This window comes from Tauraco erythrolophus, chromosome 4 (genome assembly GCF_009769465.1).
Source record: "Tauraco erythrolophus isolate bTauEry1 chromosome 4, bTauEry1.pri, whole genome shotgun sequence".
NCBI lineage: Eukaryota > Metazoa > Chordata > Aves > Musophagiformes > Musophagidae > Tauraco > Tauraco erythrolophus.
The window spans coordinates 34,430,190-34,452,688 of NC_141468.1; positions in this window are offsets into that span (position 1 = coordinate 34,430,190).

Sequence of the window (22,499 nt, forward strand, 5' to 3'; positions counted from 1 at the left end):
CTCCATGACCAAAGGGGCAGAATGGGAACTTCCTGAACCCTTAGGAGCTCCCGTTTTGATTAAACATCTGAGAAATTTCCCAAAAGACTATTACGCTCAATCAATATGACATTGCTTCAGCTAAAGAAATTCTTTTAACATCCAACATCCTTTGAATCATGGATTAGAGAGGGCAAGTTAGTTCACATTTTAAATTACATAATTATCTGGCAACATCACTGTATATATTAGAACATCTATTTTCAATGGAAAACCCCAACGTTCTTGAAATTCTATTTTAAAAACTGTAAGAACTGAGTATTTTAATATTTTGAAATATTTTGAAAGCTTGAACAAGCTTTCAGGCTTGTTAATGTCATTCAAAGTCAAATGCATATTCTTTAACATGGGAAAATAAATGAATACACCATGTAATTATTGCTGACATCTAAAAATCTTGATGTTAAGACAGTCAAAAGAGTAACTACTTATTTGACTATATTTATTGCTGGATTGTGGATATTTCATTGTCAGTAAAATATTTTTCTATCCTACAAAACATGTATATTTCATTACATAAAACACATTTCTGAAAGAAATTTGATGAAGGCAAATTAATTAATAAATGATCCAGTCTTGATTTTCATTGTTTATGTTGCCAAAAAATCTTGCCTGGGGTTTTGTTACCTTACTATCAGTTCACATATTTAATATTTTCATTCCTTGTCTGACAATTAAAATGTTGTGGCTTGCTGGAATGAGTTAGATATTATATTGATGCAACATTGTCAAAATTTTCACAAAAAAGTCTCACATAAAACTCTAGTATGTGAAATAATTTTTATATTGTAGCCTACCCTTTTCACCTCCTTCAAGATTAGCGAAGTCATTATGACTCTTCTCTGCAAAGTCATCATGACTGTCCTTGTTCTCCTTCTTGGTTCCTGTTTATCTTATACAAGGGTTGTGCGACTTATAGATATATGGCTTAAGCTGAGCTAACTGACACAAATATTGTAAAAGTGGTTAAGCAAGATTAAGCAAGTTTTAGCCCCTTTATCATGAGCAAGCTCCACAGGGGTGCCCTTGTTCCCTGCCACCAGGTGAAAGAGGAGGTGATTATAATTTGCATCTGTGAGAATGCGATGCAAGGGTTTGCTTGCACACCTTTACTCTGTGTTTGCATACAGTGTGCCCTATATGGGCAGAAGTGTGCGTTGGCTCACAAAAGGTCTTGCTGTTGGGACGTGTGAATACAATAGTTTGGCTGAATTTGAGGACAGAAGGAAGGAAACGAGCCCCTTAGCCTGTCATACATGATACTTGCATACAAAATTTGGTTGACCTTGTGCCAGAGTTGCTAAACTGGTTGATATAGGTGAAATCAGGACAAAACTAGGTAACTCACTTTGCAGTCCACCTAAATGTAAATTATTTGTGTTGATGAATGTGGAGTTAGCTTGCTTTCAACACTGGTACCCCCTTCTCCATGTGAATCTATAGGTTTTTTTGGGGGGGAGTTCTGGTGGCAGAAGAGGGGATTTGCTCCCTGTGACCTCCCTGGTTTTGGAACTGGGTCAGACCCGGTTCCGGCCACCAGATCAGACTCCCGTCCCCCTTGGGGTTGAACAAATCGGTGCCTCTGCGAATTGCCCTATTTAAGTTGGGACAAAGAACCGGAAAAGGTGCTTTGCCCAGGAGCAAGGAGAGGGGAGGAGGGCTCTGCCCCCGCTCCCCGGCTAAGGATGGGATGGCCACGGCAGAGCCACCGGGGGAACCTGGGGAGCTCCCTGCTCCTGGGGTGCCCGCTGGGCCGAGTTCACCCAGAGAGGACTGAGATCTGAGAGAAACGGCCACACCGACACCAGGTCAGTGAAGATGGAACGGGATGAGGTGTGCTGGAGCTGAGTTTCCCCTGCAACCGGTGGCGAGACAGCAGGTGGCCCTCCTGCAGCCAGGACAGACTCGGTGGAGCAGAGACCCACTCGCAGCCCGTGGAGAAGCCCACGTCAGAGAAGAGATGCCTGAGCATGAGCCTAAGGATGGTCATGAAGCATGGGCACGACAAGGTAGAGAGGCGTCTAGAGTCCGTGGGACAGCCCACGCTGGAGTGAGTGGCAGCAGCTTCCTAACAATCTGAGACTGTGGTAAAGGCCGCACCGGAGCAATCGATGGGGAAGGATTGCATCCTGCAGGTAGGACTCACACTGGAGAAGTTTGTGGATTTTCCTCGTGAGTAGGGGATCCACTGGAGCAAGGGAAAAGGGTGTAAGGACTCCTCTTCCTTTAAGAAAGGAGCGGCAGTAACAACATGGGATGAACTGACCTGCACTCCCCCATTCCCTGTCCCCCTGTGCCGCTGGGGGAGGAGGTAGAGCCGGGAAGAAAAGGAAAGTGAGGGGTGGGGGGGGGTGTTGCTTTTAAGATCTGGCCTTGTTTTCTCTTTATCCTCTCAAGTAACCGTTTTTGTTTCCCTTTGTCCTTTTTAAGCAACTGTTAAATTGTTTTAAAAAAGCCGAGTCTGTTTTGCCCGGGACCATGGTTGGTGGGTGCTCCCTGTCTGTTCTTGTCTCGACCCTCAGTCCTTTTACTATATTTTTCTCCTCTTCATTTCACTGGAGAAGGAGTGAGAGAGAGCAGCTGTGTGGAGTTTAGTTGCCGGATCGGCCTAAACCACAAGTCTGCATGTTAACGGCTTCCGCAAGTCAACGACAGGGCTGGAGGTCAGTGTGGAGGGGGCCGAGCCAGGCCTGATGGGTGCTGATGGCAGCAGCTCCGCTGGGCCCCTGCCCCACTTCTGCAACCCACACTTTCCCTGTGACTGCCATGACCTCCTTGTCCACGTGAAGCACTTAGAATCATAGAATCATAGAATGGTTAGGGCTGGAAGGGACCTTCAAAGGTCATCTAGTCCAACCCCCCTGCAAGGAACAGGGATATCTCCAACTAGATCAGGTTGCTCAGGGCCTCGTCCAACCTGGCCTTGAACGTCTCCAGGGATGGAGCATCCACCACCTCTCTGTGCAACCTGTTCCAGTGTTCTACAACTCTCATGGTAAAAAATTTTTTCCTAATATCCAACCTGTATCTACCTCCCTCTATTTTAAAACCATTACTTGACAAGGACCAACAAGGTGAAGCTGGCAGCTGGCCTGGAGGTGAACAGTCGCCCACCCAACAGCTTCCAGAAGCTGCTTGGCATATCGCTGCGTCAGGATCTGTTGCTGCAACCCATGATACTCGGCAAGGCTCGCGGGCCTGGCTATGTGGCTTCCCCAACTTTTCCAAAGGAGCAAGTAACCTATCCAACACTCCGGAGTTCAATAGAGGTCACCTACACGGTCCAGACTGTTACGTCTGTTCTTCCACCTGATGTGTGGCCTAACGCTGCTGCCACTTCCCTTCCAAACGATGGCAGGGAAGTTTCCTTCAGTGCCGTCCTCACAAGCCTGCTATCCAACATCTGTGCTGCAGTGTTCACCACCTGCCCATGGGGATACTCTGACGGGCTGTGTGTGATAGTTTGATATGTGGGGGGGGTGTTCTGGTGGCAGGGGAGGGGATTTGCTCCCTGTGCCACCAGATCTGAGTCCCATCCCCCCCCCGGGGGAGGTTGAGCCAAATTGGCGCCTCTGCGAATTGCCCTATTTAAGTTGGGACAAAGGGGCGGGAAAGGGCTTTTTGCTCAGGAGCGAGGAGAGAGCAGGAGGGCGCTGCCCTCGCTCCCGGCTCCCGGCTGGGCGACTGCCCAGGCCCGGGCGGGCGCCATGTGCTCAAGATGGCGCCGGGGGAGCCGAATGGGGGGGCTCGGGAAGCGCCTCGCTCCCGGGGTGCCCGCCGGGGCGAGCTCCTCTAGAGGAGATTAAGATCTAAGAGAAAACAACCACAACGACCAGGTCAGTTAAGGATGGAGCAGGAGGAGGTGTGCTGGAGCTGAGGCTTCCCTTGCAAATCGGTGTGAGATGGCAGGCGGCCCCCCTGCAGCCAGGGTGTACTCGGCGGAGCAGAGACCCACTCGTGGTCCGTGGAGAAACCCACGTCGGGAAGGAGATGCCTGAGCCCGGGAGAGGTCGTGGAGCAGGGGATGCGCGACCAGGTACTGTTAATAATGGGGCATGGAATGCACGACGAGGTCGTGGAGGCATCTGGAATCCGTGGGATGGCCCACGCCGACGTGAGTGGCAGCAGCTCCCTAAGAGGCCGAGACTGGTAAAGCCCGAACTGGTACAATCCATGGGGAAGGATTGCAATCCTGCGGGCAGGACTCACGTTGGAAAAGTTTGGGGACTTTTTTCTTCATGAGTAGGGGATCCACCGAAGCAAGGGAAAAATGGTGTAAAGGCTCCTCCTCCTTTAAGAAAGGAGCGGTAGTTAACAACATGGATGAACTGACCTGCACTCCCCATTCCCTGTTCCCCTGCGCCGCCGGGGGGGAGGTTGAGCCAGGAACGAAAGGAAACGGGGTGGGGAGGTGTTGTTTTAAGATCTGGCCTTGTTTTCTCTTTTCTCCTCTCAAGTAACCGGTTTCGTTCCCTTATGTCTCCTGTTTAGTAACTGTTAATAAATTGTTTTGTTTTATGAAGAAAGCCTGAGTCATGTTTTGCCCAGGACCATGGTTGGTGGGTGCTCCCTCTCGGTTCCTGTCTCGACCCTCAGTCCAAAAAACCACGACACTGTGCCAGTCCTGTCCTGCAGCTTTGATCCACGCCCACTGCAACGTTTTCCAGAGGATGAGCAGAGAAACAGCGGGAGATGTAAATGTGGTGAAACTGTCACTGTCAGTGGCCGACGGAGCTGCACCGGAGCCGGACCGACCCGCCGCGGAGCGGCAGATCTTGGTACACACACGAGCTTTTCTCAAAAAGTCGGGAGACGCCGAGGGAGTGAAGAGACAGCCCCCCAGGAGCCGACAGCACTTGCAGGAGACACTGACATGGCCCGGGCGTTGCCAGAGCAATGGCGGTCCTGCCCATCCCTATGAAAGACCCATCCGGGGAGCATGAGCGACCAGAGCGCGGCACGGCAGTTTGCGCGGAAGGGCGCAGGAGAAGGGCGAGGCTGCCCCATCCCTGGCAGTGTTCAAGGCCAGGCTGGATGAGGCTTTGGGCAACCTGGTGTAGTGGAGGGTGTCCCTGCCGGCAGCAGGGGTGTTGGAACTAGATGATCTTTGAGGTCCCTTCCAACCCAAACCATTCTGTGATTCTGTGATTCTTTCTACCATAGTTATGTTTACAAACACATTTTAGTCCTAGTTCCCCACAACTAATCTTAGCTTCAAAACTAGTAGGTTACATCATTGACTGAAGTACTATTTCTCTACCAAACCAAAATATCTGGGACTGACTTTTTTTGAGTAAAAGCTTAAACGGTTTCAAGCTTATGGGATTTGGTTTCTTTTTTGGGGAGAGGGGGTTGTTCTTTAAAAAGGAAATCAGCAGAGAGAAGACAATGAAGCTGAGCCCAGTTTTGCAGGTGCGGTCAGTATGGGCATAGGAAGGTCATTTCCCATCACAGTGTTTATATTGTATAACTGTTTCCTCGTGATTCCTTCTCCCTCCTCCGTAGCCACCTGCCTCGTGTTTACTAACACCTGCTAACTGTTCACTACTTCTTTCAAGCATGCATTATAATTCCCGTTTCTTATACAAACACATTCACCGAACTCCCATAAATGCAATCAAAATTCTTACACTGTCAAATAAAAAAAAAACCCACAGTATTATTATTTGTAAGTGTTTAACCCTCTTGTTAAGATTCATACAACAAATGCTGTTGTGTGTTTTATGTGTTATGCTGATAGATGAGACTGCTACAGGGAGAAAAAAAAAAGGAGCTTTACTCCAAAATCACGATATCTGCATTTAAATTTCAGGAACTTTTCAGATGAGATTGAGAACCAGGAAAATTTGGTGCTATGCCTGCCTTACTTTTCAGCTGTGTGCATTCAGTAAAGTCAGTTTTATTTCTCTTGTAAAATGTATATTTTAGAATGTAACAACAAAAAAAATATTTTCCACATCTATATTACTCAGTGTGACTCATGGACTCTCAACATTTTGTATTGCACCTTCAGCCTTTAAACATGTTCTGAGATGAAATATAGGATATAAATCAGATTGAGATCCAGGTCTACTTTACATATTTGCAAGAACTGTAAAGAAAATGCTAGGAATTGAAGGGCTGATCTGACAAGTCTTTGAGGGAAACTCCCTGAATAGGTGGAGGAAAAGGAAGAGGAAAACTCTTAGATGTCTAAACCAAAGGTATAAAAAAGTAAATGTGAGCATACAGGTTATTTTCATGAATTAAAATGACTAGAATATCCAATGCAAGCAGATCTGACTTGATCATGAGATCACTGAATTCAAACTTTTTGGCCCTTACATTAAAATCAGCCACAAAGAAGCAGTCTCTTTTCTCTCATTATAGTTACATCACAATTTGATCACAATTTTTTGTAAAAGTGTCAGTTATATCTTACCACAAAAAAAAAAAAAAAGGTATTCTCTGAAAAAATAATGCTAGTCTGTATCATGGATCATACAGATCACAACTTGGCTGTCAGCCTAGACAGAATCTGTAGATGTATCCACTGCTTCTCATGGGAAAGTATTTTATGTCATGTCAAATTTTGGCTGGCCTCATACAAGGAAGCACTGCACTTTGAATCTCATTTCTTTCACCGAGCTAGGGCAAAGACTAGTCCCCCACTAAAAAACACTTCCCAGCTGGCTTGGACCCTGTAGGACTATTGCTGTTCTAACAACTTCAGTTTTGTTTTGCACCAGGTTCTTGCTGGACTTTCGGTCAGAGCAATGTCTCTCCAAGTCCTTGAAAAATGCATTAAGTGTGAACCATGAATGTTTATTTTAACAAGGAAAAAAATTACTTAATCTATTTTTACATACTGTAAAAATCTAGAGTAGGGGAAATAGAGGAAAGAAGAACAAAAGAGTCATCAGAACAATAAGGTGATGAAGACATGATAAAAAAGATAAAAATATGTAAATAAGAAACAAACAAATTCTCACCTTAAACTTTTTCAGTAAAATCAGTAACAGGATGATCTGCTCATCACAGGAACACAGTTACAAAACCTTCATAGGATGCTCGCTTAGCTGGAATTCAAGGAGCATCTCATCACTTGTTCAGCTCCAGAACGTGGATTTTGCTAACATTGTGAAAGGCACCTGGAAGGTGGACACCGTACATCCATACATCCATGCTCATGAACACAGACACTGAAAGAGGGTAGATTTAGATTACATATAAGGAAGAATTTTTTTGCATTGAGGGTAGTGAGGCACTGGAACAGGTTGCCCAGAGAAGTTGTGGATGTCCTATCCCTGAAAGTGTTCAAGGCCAGGTTGGACGAGGCTTTGAGCAACCTGATGTAGTGGAGGGTGTCCCTGCCCACGGCAGGGGGGTTGGAACTAGATGATCTTTGAGGTCCCTTCCAGCCCAAACCATTCTATGATTCTATGGTTCTAAATACATCCCCACCTTTCCTCCACACAAATTGCCAATGTCTAAGGCCAAAGTCACTTCACTGTAGACCATGACTGAGGAGTATTTGAGAAATGCCTTATGTAGGTGAACTGACATAGCAGAAATACAAAGTTTCACAGGTCTCAGAGGTTTTGCAACTCTTTCTTTTGAAAAGATATATCACCTTAATTCTGATCGTCTCCCTTTCTTATGTATGTTCCCCTTCAAATGCCTCTGATCAATACCTTTTCCTCGAACAGTTGAGGCAGAAACCATGAGGACTAAGAAAAGTACTGGGATACTAAGCATGACCAAGGATATCCATTTCTCACTGTTGACTGAGGCAAGAGGATTATGGGCATGGAACTGTACTTTAATGCAGGTGGTAATAGGCATAAAGGAAACCACTCAAGAATATGAGGTAAAAATATCCTGCTTTCCTGTGTAGCTGAGTAAACATTCTCCTGATTAAAAGAAATTTCTTCTTATAACACTACAGTTTTCCATTATAAAATAAATTGCTTAGTGACTCAGTTTCCCCAGATGCCATATCAAGAATTTCAGTTTGTGTGGGAACATGGCTAATAAATACACCTGAGGAAAAAAAACATCTCTGCAGCACTGAATAGGTCACTATTACACTTACTTCTCACTTGTTCTCTCTCCTTTTCAAAATTGCACTTTAAAAGTTTCTATCAGCTGACCAGATATTTTTTTCCAGTGTAGTCACTTATTTTATTTTATTTATTGTTTATAGTCATTAAGGCTTTTAGTGGAATCATTTTAAAATATGCTTTCAGGGTTTGTTTTGTCTCTATTTAGCTTTTTTAATAGATTAAATCCAGGGTCTCTGCTTTCTGAATACAAAAGCGAATCTTGCCTGTGAAGCCAAAAACAATTTAAAACATATGAAATGCAGTAGAATTAATCTGTCCAGAATCAAAAGGAAGACTGTATTTATAGCAGCTGATTTATTTGTTTGATATAGAGTATGTGCTGTGGTTTATAATTTTTAAGGTGTGTGAAAAGGGTCACATTATATATTACAAAAATAGCAAGGCAATGATTTACAAGACTTCACATTGTGCCTATTGACCTTCTCAATAAGAAAGGTTGGTGGTTGTAACAGCACTGAAAAATTAAACCCATGGGAGTCAATTTAATGTAGTATAAACTCTTTAACAACCAGCAAAATAGCCATATCAGCTGTTCCATCTACAGATTATGTTTCAGTTGTAAAATGCAGTTTTTAATAAAAAGTGCACAAGCTTTCTTTATTCTACAAAGCATGTGTTTCCTCCGCCGTGGAAGCAGCTGCTCCCTACCTTTCGTATGGTGAGAATGGAAGTATTGTGTTATAACTGGTCCCCTCGGTGGGAGAAGAAAGAAAAGGAAGAAAGAAACTGCTTAACAGCAGTACAAGTCATTTTGTCCCGTTTCCTTCTGAAAATTAATCTCTGAGCTCTGAAGAAAAGATGTACATCTGTTTGTCCTTTGTTGTGGACAGATACATTAGTCTGTCCACAAGGAAAACAATATTAGCCCATGTACAGCTTGAAATAATCAATACCTAGACTTAACAATTGGGTAATGCTTCATGGTAACACACTCACTGTGAAAATGAGAGGTTAAGGGCAAGATATCTCTTTTAATTATCATAGCCATGTGTCATGGACGTTCCAGAAATAATGGTATCTGAACGCATCTAAAGCATTGTCAAGTAAATGAAAGACAAAAAAATATTCAAACTGCGATCTTCCTTATGATTTACCTCATTTTTTGCAGGATTATCTGGCTGCCCCAGTAACTTGCACAGATGGAAGCTGGCAAGAAAGATAGAGTCTTTTCGCATCTCTGGTTTATCATCCCTAGGATGCTCACCTCATCCACTTTTTGCAGGGAATCAGACAAAAAGCAGCCTAGAGGTACGTAGAGATTGCTAAAGCTAAGTATTAACAGCCACCATCCTCTAAACCAAAACAAAACCTAACAACAAAACAGCCCAGCTAATGCATCAGGTATTCTGATTTTGATTTATATCTTAGGGGGGCCTTCCAGAGAGAAAAATAATGTCAGACACACAATATTCGAAATACAACTAGCACCTTTCGGCTGTTGGAAGAGTGCTGTGGTGTAGTTTGGTTTTCTTGATAAAAGAGGGTTTTTTTTATATATGCTACTGTAATGATTTGGTGAAATGTGGAAGCTCACTGCAGGTTCGTGTTTCATGCTAGAATTTATTTTCCTGACTAAGGAGGCAAATGGCAAGACAGTTGAGGGCAAGAAGATTGGTGTTTGTGCAGAAGCATACGAGAGACGTGAATAAGGAGATTTGCATAATGCAGGCTGGTGGGAGTTCTTTTCCAATTTAGCTCATCTACATGGGAAGTTCATCATGGTATTTCCTTTACAACTTATGTTTCTTCCAGGATAGCAGAATGAAACAATTGATGGCGCAACAGCAGATTTTTTTTTTTACATCTTCCTGTGAAAGATCACTAAACATTCTGTCTCTAATTCTCATTCATATTATATATGAAAAGAACGAGTCTCTTCAGAGTGTGCTTTAAGAAATTGTTTGGTGTGCTGTGTACTGGAGCAATCTCAACACATACATTTTAAGTCCTACTCGATCTGTTGATTATAATACCCTGGAGAGACGAAATGTGTTAATATTTCAACACTGGGCTTATTAATGGTTAACAATTTAATTGGAACATGATATTCCCATACTGATAGTAGATGAGCTGAAGGAATAGGGTTGATTGTATTAGCTTGTCAAAAAAAGATACAGACACAGTTACTGATAACGGTTAGAATTAAGGAAGTATCATAAAATAGTAGATGTCTTGTGCTCTTCCTAATTCTAAGATAATTGTCGGATCTGAGAAGACCCCATGAAAGACAGGTGAAACCGTCTGTTATAGTCAGTCAGTGTTAGCAGCAGGCGAGCAGGCTGTCCTGTTGCTGGGACATGAGGAAAGCAAATCTAGATGAAAAAATTTCACAGTTACGAAGGCTGTTTTCCAAAAACACACATACACTGGTCCTCCAAGGCTTCTGCTTTGCTTTATTATGGAAACCTGTGCGAAACAAACCTAAGTTAAAATGCTACAAAGGTGGAGAGTGGGCCCAGCACCAGCTTTGTAGAGGTGTACATGGCCTTCTCAGAGAAATACAGGGAGGAAGCAGATTCTCAAGTTTTCACCACACTGATAAATAATATTTGAAGACATGGTAATCAAAGAAGCCTTTTCCTTCCCCCTTCCCTGTTGTTTGCTCAGAATTTTCAAAGAAGCATTCAAGGGGTATCTGAATCTTTGCTGGCAGAATCAACCAGTAAATCAGCAACATTATCTGGAGTAAAGTGGGCAAGCAAAGAGATCCTGTTTCTCATTTGATTTGAAAGGAGTGTCTGAATGTACCAAATATCTCCAGAGGTAGGTTTACAACCTTTTGTACCTGAGTTCCCCAGGTTGCAAGCACTTGAATGTAACTCCCAAAAGCCTATCAGAAAGCCATCTCAAGCATTCAGTCTGAGCTGCTTAGGTCTAAGATTAAAGAGAAAAAACAGGGCAAAAGCAGTTCCAGGAAGGAGTGGTATTATAGGTCCTTGTATTGCCTACCATATGGCTTGTGGAGATAGAGGATTTCTAATCATTTACTATCCTGTCACCACAGGAAGCTCATGCTGGACCTTCTGAAGTATCACAAACCACTTCAGGCTAATAATCTTGTGGAAGGTCACGTAAGAAAAGTTCAATAATAAAGCAATTGGGACAGTACCTTGACATTTGTAATAATAAATATTATCAACAACATCAGCTAGAGTTCAGAGAAACACCTGAATTTCACATGTCAAAATTGTTAGTGAGAAGTATTGGAAAACCTTTTAGACTGACGTTTTCCAGAGAGAGACGATTCAGCTCCAGGAATCCCTGTGCCTCAGGCATAATTCAATACCGTCTATATCCTTTTTCTCCTTGATCACAGAAATTAGAGCTGGAGAAGACTCCCAGGTCACCAGACTGCTACACATTTTCAAGCCTTTCCCAGTGCTCGTCTAGTGAGAGGAAGTCCAGACAGTGACACTCATACCATTTCTTTCAGAAGACCATTTCTCATCTTTAAGGGAGGAAAAAAAAAAACCTCTTGCAAGATTTTCAGTAGTGTCTGGTAAAGTAAAGCACTGCTGTACTGAGAGCAGGAAGCAAATTACATCTGCTTTACAATTTCCACTGGTGTAACTTCAGTGCACTCAATGCAGAGTGACATAGAACCTGGCCCCTAGGATTTCACTTAAGAAAAGTGCTGTAGCAGTTAAATGTCTCCATTTTTTTACTTTCTGTTTTTACTTCTGTTACAGATTCTGTCCACCTGTGAAGTCTAAAGCCCTTGCAGGAGCTGTAGTCATACATTACATTGGCCATTGTGCAAAGGGAGACAGGACTTGAGCCTCAGTAGTCTAAAATATTTCCAAGAGCATAGCACTGGTTTCTTCAAGGACGTTGCAAACCAATACGTAAAAGCTATAAATATATAGGAGTGGAAAAATCAAACAGAAAAATCACTTTAGATCTACTAATAGTCATCTCCCAGCCTGTAGCATCAGTCCTCCTACTATGACCAAGATAAAGAACTTAAAAAAAGAAGGAAAAATAAAGTTGATGCTTGACATTGTAGCCCATATGCTGAGTGGATTGGGGTCAATAAATGACATCATGTTTGTGTTCTCCAGCCTCTTCTATGCTGTCCATGTCCCTGAATTCACATACAATTCAGGTTATGGATATGGAAATCCTATTCAAACTTACCAAAGGCTTCAATTCTTCAAATTTCAAAGCCTACCACTTTATTCTGATTTTTGACACAAGTTGAACCAAATAAAAAGACATGGACAGGTGATCACAAGCAACTGAACGTCCATAGCTAGTTTCCATAGATTGCCATTTGTCACTAAACTGCAGTGGCTGGCTGTATGTGTGTGTGTCACCTAATACATAAGTGGAACAAAGAAGCATTAGCTTAAATCGTTACAAAGGTCACATTTGCCATTTTGTGTAAGAAGCATGGGGATAATGCTCAGTAAAATAAAGTATTTATTTCTAATACAAACCACTTTCATCATTTCAGCTAACACATTTTACTTCTCACTTGTAACAGATAGGGACCGTTCATGCGTTAGGTAGCACAGCTTATCTGCCAGCTGGCAACTCCTTACACCTCAGAAATTTGATTGCTAGCAATTGTCCTGTTATATCCATAGTTTGGAAGGAGCAGGAGGCAGACTTCCCACAGATTGAATGCTATGAAACCTTTCCAAAAACAGAGCATGGAGAATTTCTTACTCCTCTTTACTCTGACACATCTTCCCAGAGAAGCACTCTCACATGAGGACCTGAATCATACACCAAGCAGGAACGGTCAGCCAGCATCTACATGGCTTGCTCTCATGGAGCTTTATGCCATGAATGCTACGGCATGTCTGGTTTATTTATTTACACGACAGTGAAGGTATGCTAGGTAAGTAATCAGAACCAAACAAAACCTGCTGGTTTTACAAATTGGAATAACTGGCTGAGGCTTTCTCATGTCACCTCTAAACTGAGGCAAGTCCCAGGATAGCTTTAGTGATGGTTACCAAGCTATAATACAAGCTGTCAAATCTGTTACAATCAGGGGTTAAAATAATACACACTGAATAATTGCTGTAAATGCCCTGAAGCGTAAAAATATTGTTTGAGATGTTGTAAATAATGTGGCTGGATTTAACTGCAATTTGATATGTCTGTTCTGTTTTTGTTTTTTTCTGCGTAGCCTGGCCCCAAGTGCCTTTTCAGGTCTGCTCTTCAGTTGATGCTAGCCACAAAAGTAACGGTACCTCCATGTACAGTACACAAACATCTGGGTCAATCTGAGGTCAAAGCTCAACTGAAGGAGGCAGCATGCAATAAATATAAATGAAGTATATTACTATGACAAATAAAAGTGGTCTACATTAATGCGAACAAGCTTGACTGATAGTACATTTCCAAGACACAGGGTCAAGCTTGGTGCATCGGCGAGACTGAGGGGCTGAATGAGATGCATTGCTGCAAGCAACTCTGAGACAAAAATCCCCAAATAGGCTATGATCTCATAAAGCACACTTATCAGTTATGGTAATAAAGTCATCCTGACAGTAGACTTTCTGTTACCGTTTTCAAATCTTTACTGTTATCAGCAAAGGAAGTGGTATTTCTTTCCTGTTAGAACTTTTTTCCTCAGGAGTCTGGAATTGGTAATATTTGTTTGGTTTCATCACTGAGGCTTGCTCCCCCATTTTATTCTTTCCTCTCTGCAATTTTTTCTCTCAAGTAAATGTTCTTTAAAAAAAGTCTGTGAGTTTCTTTATCTATAGTATATCAATATTTGAAGTTCATGTTTAGAAGACACATCCTCTGGAAAAAATACAGCAGGAGGCATTCCTGATGGGAATTTGACTTTTTTTGAAGTTTTGTATGTAGTTTGCATGCAGAGGTGGGCTGAGTTCTGACAAGGGCTAACTCCATGTAGTGTAACTCTATGCAGACAGGGAGCAATTAATCCATAAGCCTACCTGCTAGATAGGTTTTCAGTGAGGCTCCCTGGAGTACTGTGAAAACTGAGCCACTGAACAAAACATGGGCATAATTTGTGCTTGAGTACTCAAGATCTTGCTGCAGGACTTAGCACTAAGCCAAGTAGCCAGATTTGCTATCTGCGAGAGTGTGGTTCAGAGAAGCACAGTGGGAAAAATCTCTTTGTTGGACAAAGTCTAGAAAATAAAATATAAAATAAAATAAAATAAAATAAAATAAAATAAAATAAAATAAAATAAAATAAAATAAAATAAAATAAAATAAAATAAAATAAAATAAATTAAAAAAAATGCAGAGGCAGTCAAAAGATTCTGGATAAAGTGCTACAGAAAGGAGTAGGAGGCACAACTTGTACCATATCTGATTTCCTTTCCCATCATTTAATAGAGATCTGGAGAATGAGGGAAGCCTGATGAAATGTTAAACTGCAACACACAAGTCTTCTGTATTTGGAGTGCAAATGACGAGTGACATAGGACGTTCCATTAAATGATGTCCATGAAAAGCAAGCACATAGTGAATCATCCATCCACACAGGCTTGCAATAAGAATGTTGCAGAACTCATCTCTGGGCTGATATTGCTGCTATTTAATGTAGTTTCTAGCAAGCCATTTATCATATTTATGGCTACATCTAACCCTTTTTACTATGTTCTTTTTTCACGAGTTCTCCTAGAGAAAGGCTATTCCACAGCTTTATGAAGCTATGAACTGGAGAATAATGCATGACCTAAAGCAAATGGAGGTGAATGATGCCCACATTACACTGGTTATCCAGACCTGTCAAAGAACTGCCAATACGTCAAGCACTGTTGACCAACTTTGCCATACCTGTAGTTTCCAGAATAGTTTCCAGAAGAGATAACAAAATGGAATCAAAGGTGTGCTACAAAAGCTCCCAATTGGTTATCCTGCATCAAGATATGAAGAAAATCTGAATACTTGCCTGGCTTTTTGAAAGCGGAATCATTATTCTCATCTGTGGACTACAAATCCCTGCCTTTTCAGCAACAGAATAGGAGCCCTGCCTAACCCTTCTGAATAACCATTTCCTCTGAGACCACACTTTAAAAAAAAATATGCAGGGTTTAATAAAAATGTAGCTGGCTTTCAGACTACTTAGCGTCTTCCAATAATTTGGATTGTAGAAAAAATACAAACACTAAGTAGCAGCTGCTGGACCACACGCCATGTGAAAGAAAGAAAACTGTGTTTCTGTTGAGAGGTTTCTCAGGAGGTTCATACCATGCAAATCCTTCTGCTTCAGCTAAATCCCTGGAGTATGTAATCCTGATATAGTTAAACTGTTCTTGGATCATTTACTTCCCAAGAAGCTTATTTTGCTGCATGCTTGGTTTGCAATTATTTATAGAGAAAGCCCTGTCCCTTTGCAAAGCAGAAAACAGCTTGCGGTAACTCAGTTGACACTTGATCTGCTTCTTCTCTTTTCTTTTTTCTTTTTTTTTTTTTTCTTCAGAAGTAAAATTCATTGAAATATCACATAGATTCTCTGAGGAGGAACAGAATGTAACCTAAGAATGCTTATATTGGGTCAGATCAAGTGTTCATATTCTTGAATATCCTGTATAGGCAGGGAAATATAAGAGCAGGCTAAGAATACAGTGATGTTTCTTCATGTTCTTAAATTTCCTGAAGCTGAACCATATCTCTGTGGTTAATTAGTAGTCTTACTTTCATTAATGTTTTCAATTGCTTTCAGAACCCATTGATATTTTGGCATCTGCTACATTTTGTGGTAATTAATTTTAAAAAAAGAAATGAGCATCTTCAGTTCCCTTTAATGACTCCAAGCTTAAGAGAGAACTCAAACTTCTCTGGATTGGATCCTTAGGATTCCTGTGATTTTGTTTTCCTCTTCTTCAAAATTTGGATACTGATCCTTATTCATTTGTCTCACTGGCATGAGTCACTCTACCAGTTATTTTAGTAACATTTGTTAGTGAGACCCGTTGAGTCAATAACATATGTTAATCTGCACTGAAGACATTTAGGCAAGGTGTTACTCATAGATTTCATTTCACAGATTTCTAGATTGGAAAAGACCTTAGAGATCATCCAGTCCAACCGTCCCTAATCTCCTATTAAACCATATCCCTAAGTAGTTCATCCACCCTATTCTTAAACACATCCAGGGATGGGGACTCGACCACCTCCCTGGGCAGCCTATTCCAGTGGCTGACAACCCTTTCAGAGAAGAAATACTTTCTAACATCCAACCTGAATCTCCCCTGACTAAGCTTATACCCATTTCCTCTTATCCTATTACCCATCACTAATGTAAAGAGCCCTTCCCCCACCTCCCCACCATCCCTTCTCAAGTATTTGTAGGCTGTAATCAGGTCTCCCCTCAGCCTCCTCTTCTCCAGGCTAAACAGCCCCAACTCCCTCAGCCGCTCCTCATAAGTTTTATTTTCCAGCCCCTTGACCAGTTTAGTCGCCCTTCTTCGGACTTATTCCAGGAGCTCAATATCTCTCTTAAAGCGAGGGGCCCAAAACTGGACACAATATTCCAGGTGCGGCCTCACCAGTGCCGAGTACAGGGGCAGGATCACTTCCCTATTCCTGCTGGTTACACTATTCTTGATACACGCCAGTATCCCATTGGCCTTCTTGGCCACCTGGGCACACTGCTGGCTCATATCAAGCCGATAGTCAACCAAGACCCCCAGGTCCTTCTCCGCCAGGCAGCTCTCCAGCCACTCTTCCCTGAGCCTATAGCGATGCTTGGGGTTTTTATACCCCAAGTGAAGGACTCTGCACTTGGCCTTATTAAAGCTCATGCCATTGGCCTCAGCCCAACGATCCAGGCTGTTCAAATGCCTCTGAAGAGCCTCCCTACCCTCGAGCAGATCGACACAGCCTCCCAGCTTGGTGTTGTCCGCAAACTTACTGAGGGTACATTCAATCCCCTCATCCAGGTCATTGATAAAGATGTTAAACAGAACTGGACCCAGCACTGAGCCCTGGGGAACCCCACTGGTGACCGGCCTCCAGCCGGATTTAGCCCCATTTACCACCACTCTTTGGGCCCGGCCATCCAGCCATTTTTTAACCCAAAGGAGGGTGTGCCTATCCAGGCCAGCAGTTACCAGTTTCTCAACCAGAACACTATGAGAAACTGTATCAAAGGCTTTACTGAGGTCTAGGAAAACTACATCCACAGCCCTTCCCTCGTCAACCAGGCGGGTCACCCTGTCATAGAAGGTGATCAGGTTTGATTGGCAAGACCTGCCTTTCATAAACCCATGTTGACTGGGCCTGATCACCCGGTTAACCTGTATGTGCTCATTAATAGCACTCAAGATAACCTGTTCCATGACTTTGCCCGTCACCGAGGTCAGACTGACAGGCCTGTAGAAATTTTCTTTTTAATTAAAGGTTTTTCATTATGACTAAAGTTGTGCAAACTTCTAATATGTGTCATTGCATGTGAAAGATTTCTTATGCTGGCCAGTTTCCAAACTTTAATTCAATTTATGAACCCTATATGTTAATGAAGAGAGAGAGTTAATGGAAGATGATTTCTTTAAAAGTTTTATATAAACTATATTTTGTTATTTTTGTTAAGCTTGTTGAAAAAATATTCTACTACCTACACTTTTCTGAGTTTCTGATATCTTTGCTCAACATAGTTTTAAAATTAGAGACTTGCAAAAGTATTGTATTCATTATATCTCTCAGCTAAATTTTATAGATGCACGTTTCATACAGCTTAGTCAAAGATCCCACTGGAATCAAAAACACGATCACGAAAAATGTTCTGAATGTTGAACTGACAAATAATGAAAGGAAATTAGAGGATTGAAATAACACACTGAGAAAGAGAAAATTATAGTTCATTTCTCCCCAAGAAACTGCTGATAACAGAACTAAAATGGGAAGGCTACTTCCTACTTCTTCATGTCTCCCCATGAGTATGTACGATCTGAAGATTAGATCGGATTGTGCTAACTGCAGAGCTTCTACCTTGAGTTTAGCAGAAGATCCAAAGGAGAGTTTTTCTTCCTACAGTCCCATAGCAACATCCTCTGATTTAGGCCACAAGATGATGGAGTGGAGTCAGGCTTAAGGACCGAGAAGAGTTACTTTTGTCCACAGAGCTGCCTAGAGTCAGCCAGTACGAAAATGCTGAAGGCAATGCAGGGCAGAATTTGACTTGTGTACTAGGTAGTGCTGTAGGCAAAAAATTAGCTTAGATGGTGAATTGGGATAGGCAACACATGCATGTGTGTGTGTGCGCGAATGCCCAACACTGAACTTCTGAACTTTGAAGCAGAAGCCTGCTACTTGCTAACTGCAGCTAGTAAGGGCTAGTCGTACATTCTTATAACACCTGGACTAAACAAACATGGCATGTCTTGAACGCTGCTATTTGTAAAGAAACACTAGACAGGACCAACAGTTAGGGGGCTGATTATACTTTGTGTTCCTGCACGCACACTGTATTGGCTCTGGGAAAGAAGAAGTGACCTCAGAATGGTGACGAAGACCTTGGCTGGTGGAAAGATCCTGGAAGTTTGTGAAGATCCTGGAGATCAGGGAGATGGATGGAGATGAATGCCAGGGGCACCCAGGACCAAGGGCCAAGACTAGCAATCATGAGCAGTGGCACAACAGGAACTGACCCAACTTTCTGTCCAACTTTCCTGGGCCAGCAGCGATCACTCTGCAGGAAAGAGAAGTGGAAATCAAGTAAGCGTAACATTAGGAAGAGTGACTGAGGGTGAGACAGTCAGATAGGGTAAAAGCTTGAATCTTGCTGATTCTTAAATAAATCCCAGTATTCAGATCCACCATCATTTACTGTTTATTATGTCTTGCCTGTGACAGGTCAGCAGAGCACACAGGTAAACGGATTCCCCACTCAGCACAACCCAGGCGGTAGGAGATGGGGTTAAACTCCTTCCTATTGTCTCTGATTTAGACATACATCTCCTTGCTCCTGTATGCCTACAGACATCTCCTGTCTGTAGGGAACTGCTCTGCAGTTCTTATGAAACTTCCATTTGCAAAAAAAAAAAAAAAAAAGACTTCAAAATGTTAGAGCAAGGGAGAGAGAAAAAAAAAAAGCCAAGATGACTCAAGACATGTTACGTGCTACTCAGTCCTGGACTCCAGTTCTTGGTCTGTTCTGTTCGTTCATTTCTTCTAATGGCTGGAGCGGGATCCTAGTTTGCACTTCCCACCACTCAAATAAGCAAAGGGCCTCTCCACGGTGCAGCTGTCCTGACTTTCTGACCCGAGGATTTTTGCACTCTTTGCTGAATGATGTGACGGTTTCATTGAGAGAGTTGGAATATACCTTTCACATAACCCACATCAGCTTGTTGATAAGTGTTTAGGAAGTGCCTCATGAACCAAAAGAGAAATGATGACAGTGAGTCCCTAGCTGGAAGACGGCACAGCTGAATCCCTCATCTGCATTGCCAGGATGAATCTTGGGCATGGTTTAAAGAGCAGCACTGTACCTTCCCACATCAAAAGTCCTTTAGAAAGAAAAAATGGCTGCCTTTTCTTTTTTTGTTACATCTAACCCTGGGAGGGGATTGGGGGCACACAGTAAGCATTTTTATGATTTGCCTGTTTGATGCTTTCAGGAGATAAGATGGAGAACGGTATATTCTGAGTACTGTTTTGACCTACACCTGTCCCAGGACATCTTAGAAGACATGACTTTGGGATAGGCATGTGTGAAAACAAGGAGACATTAAATTCAAAATATAAGTCACAGTTATTGAGGTACCTTTAACTCTCTTTAAATCTGCCTTGCATATTCTGTTCATAACTTCATATTTGTTGTATTACATCACAATTGTTTTGAGAGGTCAACCAAATCTTTATATTAGTCAACATTTTATTAGTGGTGGTATTTTTGTTCATTTCTATGCTGTTGAATACCAGAGATTCTGTATTGATCTCTGAAAAACACCTCAGGAAACACCTGCATTCACAGACGATTATTGGTGCCAACGCTCACAGATCTGCCTATCAGCCCGACTGTAATCCATTTAGTGCATACTTCACTGAAGCTGTGTGGTGACATTAATTGTGCCTGGCAGTAATAAGGCAAGTGCCTTACAAAAGCCTAGCTCACCAGAATAGATGTAGAAACCTAATTGATAATTCCTCCACATGCAATTGAGATTATTTCAGAATCATATTTATTGTCATAATTAATAGAATCTCATCTTGGTTTAGTACTATTTTGTCTGGGACAGATTGACTAGAGATTATTTGTGCTAGAGACACCCAGATAACCTTACAACTTGTTTAAGACCAGCTTGCTCCAGCCTCCCAGGAATTTGCTGGTGCTCTGGGCAGAAAGTTCTTCAAGGAATTCTTTGGGATTTTTAGGTATAAGTAATCCAGGCCTGCTGATTTGAAACAATTTATCTGCCGTACAACATTTGGGTTTTTTAATGTCTTTCTCAGCTCTTAACTGAGTACTTCATCATCTTCATATGAAAGAAGCACTTCCTCTAGTTTCATTTTGAAAACAGAACAGGGATTTATTTATTGTACACTCCTGCATTTCCTGTCTCATTATTAATGGCATTATCATCTCTAGTAATGGACTGGTATTATTGCTGGGATTTCATTTGTTCCTAATATACTTTTAAAAAGCTCCTCATTTTATGTTGCCCAGAGACAAATCCCTGATGTTATTAGCCTCTCTTATCAATTATGTTCACTTCACAAATTATATTGATTATTATCCACGTCTTTCTTCTCTCTTGTGTTATGTTTTATTGGATTTCTCCTATTTATGATAACTTCTTTCACTTCACCCCTGCAATAGAAGGATCTAGGGCCAAAGATGCTTTTGACTGTGGATTCATAGCTTTCTTGCCATATAACAAACCTTCTTGAAGAAATCTAAATTGCATTTTATAGTAATGTTTTTTTACAGTTAGTTCTGCTCTCTTTGACTCCTTCCAATGTGAATGCTCCAAATTGGATATGCCCTACTTTTTGGCCACAATAAATGTAATTGTCACAATTTTGGTCTCTATATAAGCACAATCTTCCATTCCAGTGATTAATTCACCTTCATCTTCCATAATAAAGCTGAAAATAAATTCTCTTTGCAATGGCTTCTGAATTAGCGTATCTTTAATTTTGAATTTTAGGAACTTAAATGATCTTGTACTACTGGTTGAAGGAAGCCCTTAGAACACATGTCCTTACACTAAGAGTCTCTGCCACGTACCAGCCTTCCTTATTATTTTGACTTAGTTTAATGCTCTCCTGGCTGAGCCATATAGTCTTTATGCAAAAAAATTATTCCTTTATAGGTGTTAAGATTCAGATCATTACATTAATCTCGGATAGCGGTGGCAAACCTGTGGTGTGGATGGAGGAACCAGTAATGCCACTGCAGCAGTGATGCAGTGCCCTTTCCTCTACCCTCTTTCCCTTCCCAGCCCTGCTCCTGAGAGGGCAGTGGGGTGCGAAGCCGCCTCTGAGGGATGGTGGGGAAGTGAGAAGGGAGGGAATCTTCATTATTGCCTGTGAGCTTGTGTGCACATGGAATGTTGATCTCTGTAAATATCAAGCACTTCTAATTAGTAAATGAAGCAATTAGCCTAAAAACATTTAAAAATTAAGAGGCCTTATCTATTGCAGGACCTATGAACTCAATTATCTATGGTTGGTCCACCTTTAGCTGAGGCCGCTTTGTGCAGCCTCACAAGAAAGCTTTAGAAGGCTTTTTAATGTCAAGATATTATGAAGTTTCCTTTTAAACAGGTGAGGATTAGTTTGTTGCATATAATGAGGAAATAAATGCCAGTCTGGCATATTTATTTGTTTTGTACTAGACCTCTGAGCAAAACCTATTAGTGATTTGGAACCAAAAGCTCTTCTTTGTCTTTGGCCTGAAGCAGGGGAACATGATGATCTTGAAGTCCAAAATTACATTACTGTCATCTAGATCAGAATTTGGATGATGGTGAGTAAACAAATTATGACACATAAGTTAAAATCAGCATGTGATAGTATTGGCAGTGGCATGGGAACAGAGCCCATCCATTTTTTCCTATAATCCCATTGCTTAAAAAAATACTCCACGCTGAGGTTCAGATGGCTACAGTATCGGATTTAATACTGTCCTGCATTTTTAAATGCTGCTTGTTATTAGGAACAGCTTCATTTGGAAGCATAGAGATCGGGATCCCATTCCTGCAGGATCAGGAAAACAAAAACCATTCAGCCTTTGTTATTTTAGCAGCTGTTCATGGATACTGGACCCTGATTACAACAAGAGGAGAGCAGGCATGGTTTTTATATGCCTTGAACTATCTGCTGATCCAAATACTACAGTACTAATGAAAATATTTCTGTAAATCTCAGTAGCTTTAGGTCAATCATATGGTCAAACTGTTTGAGTTA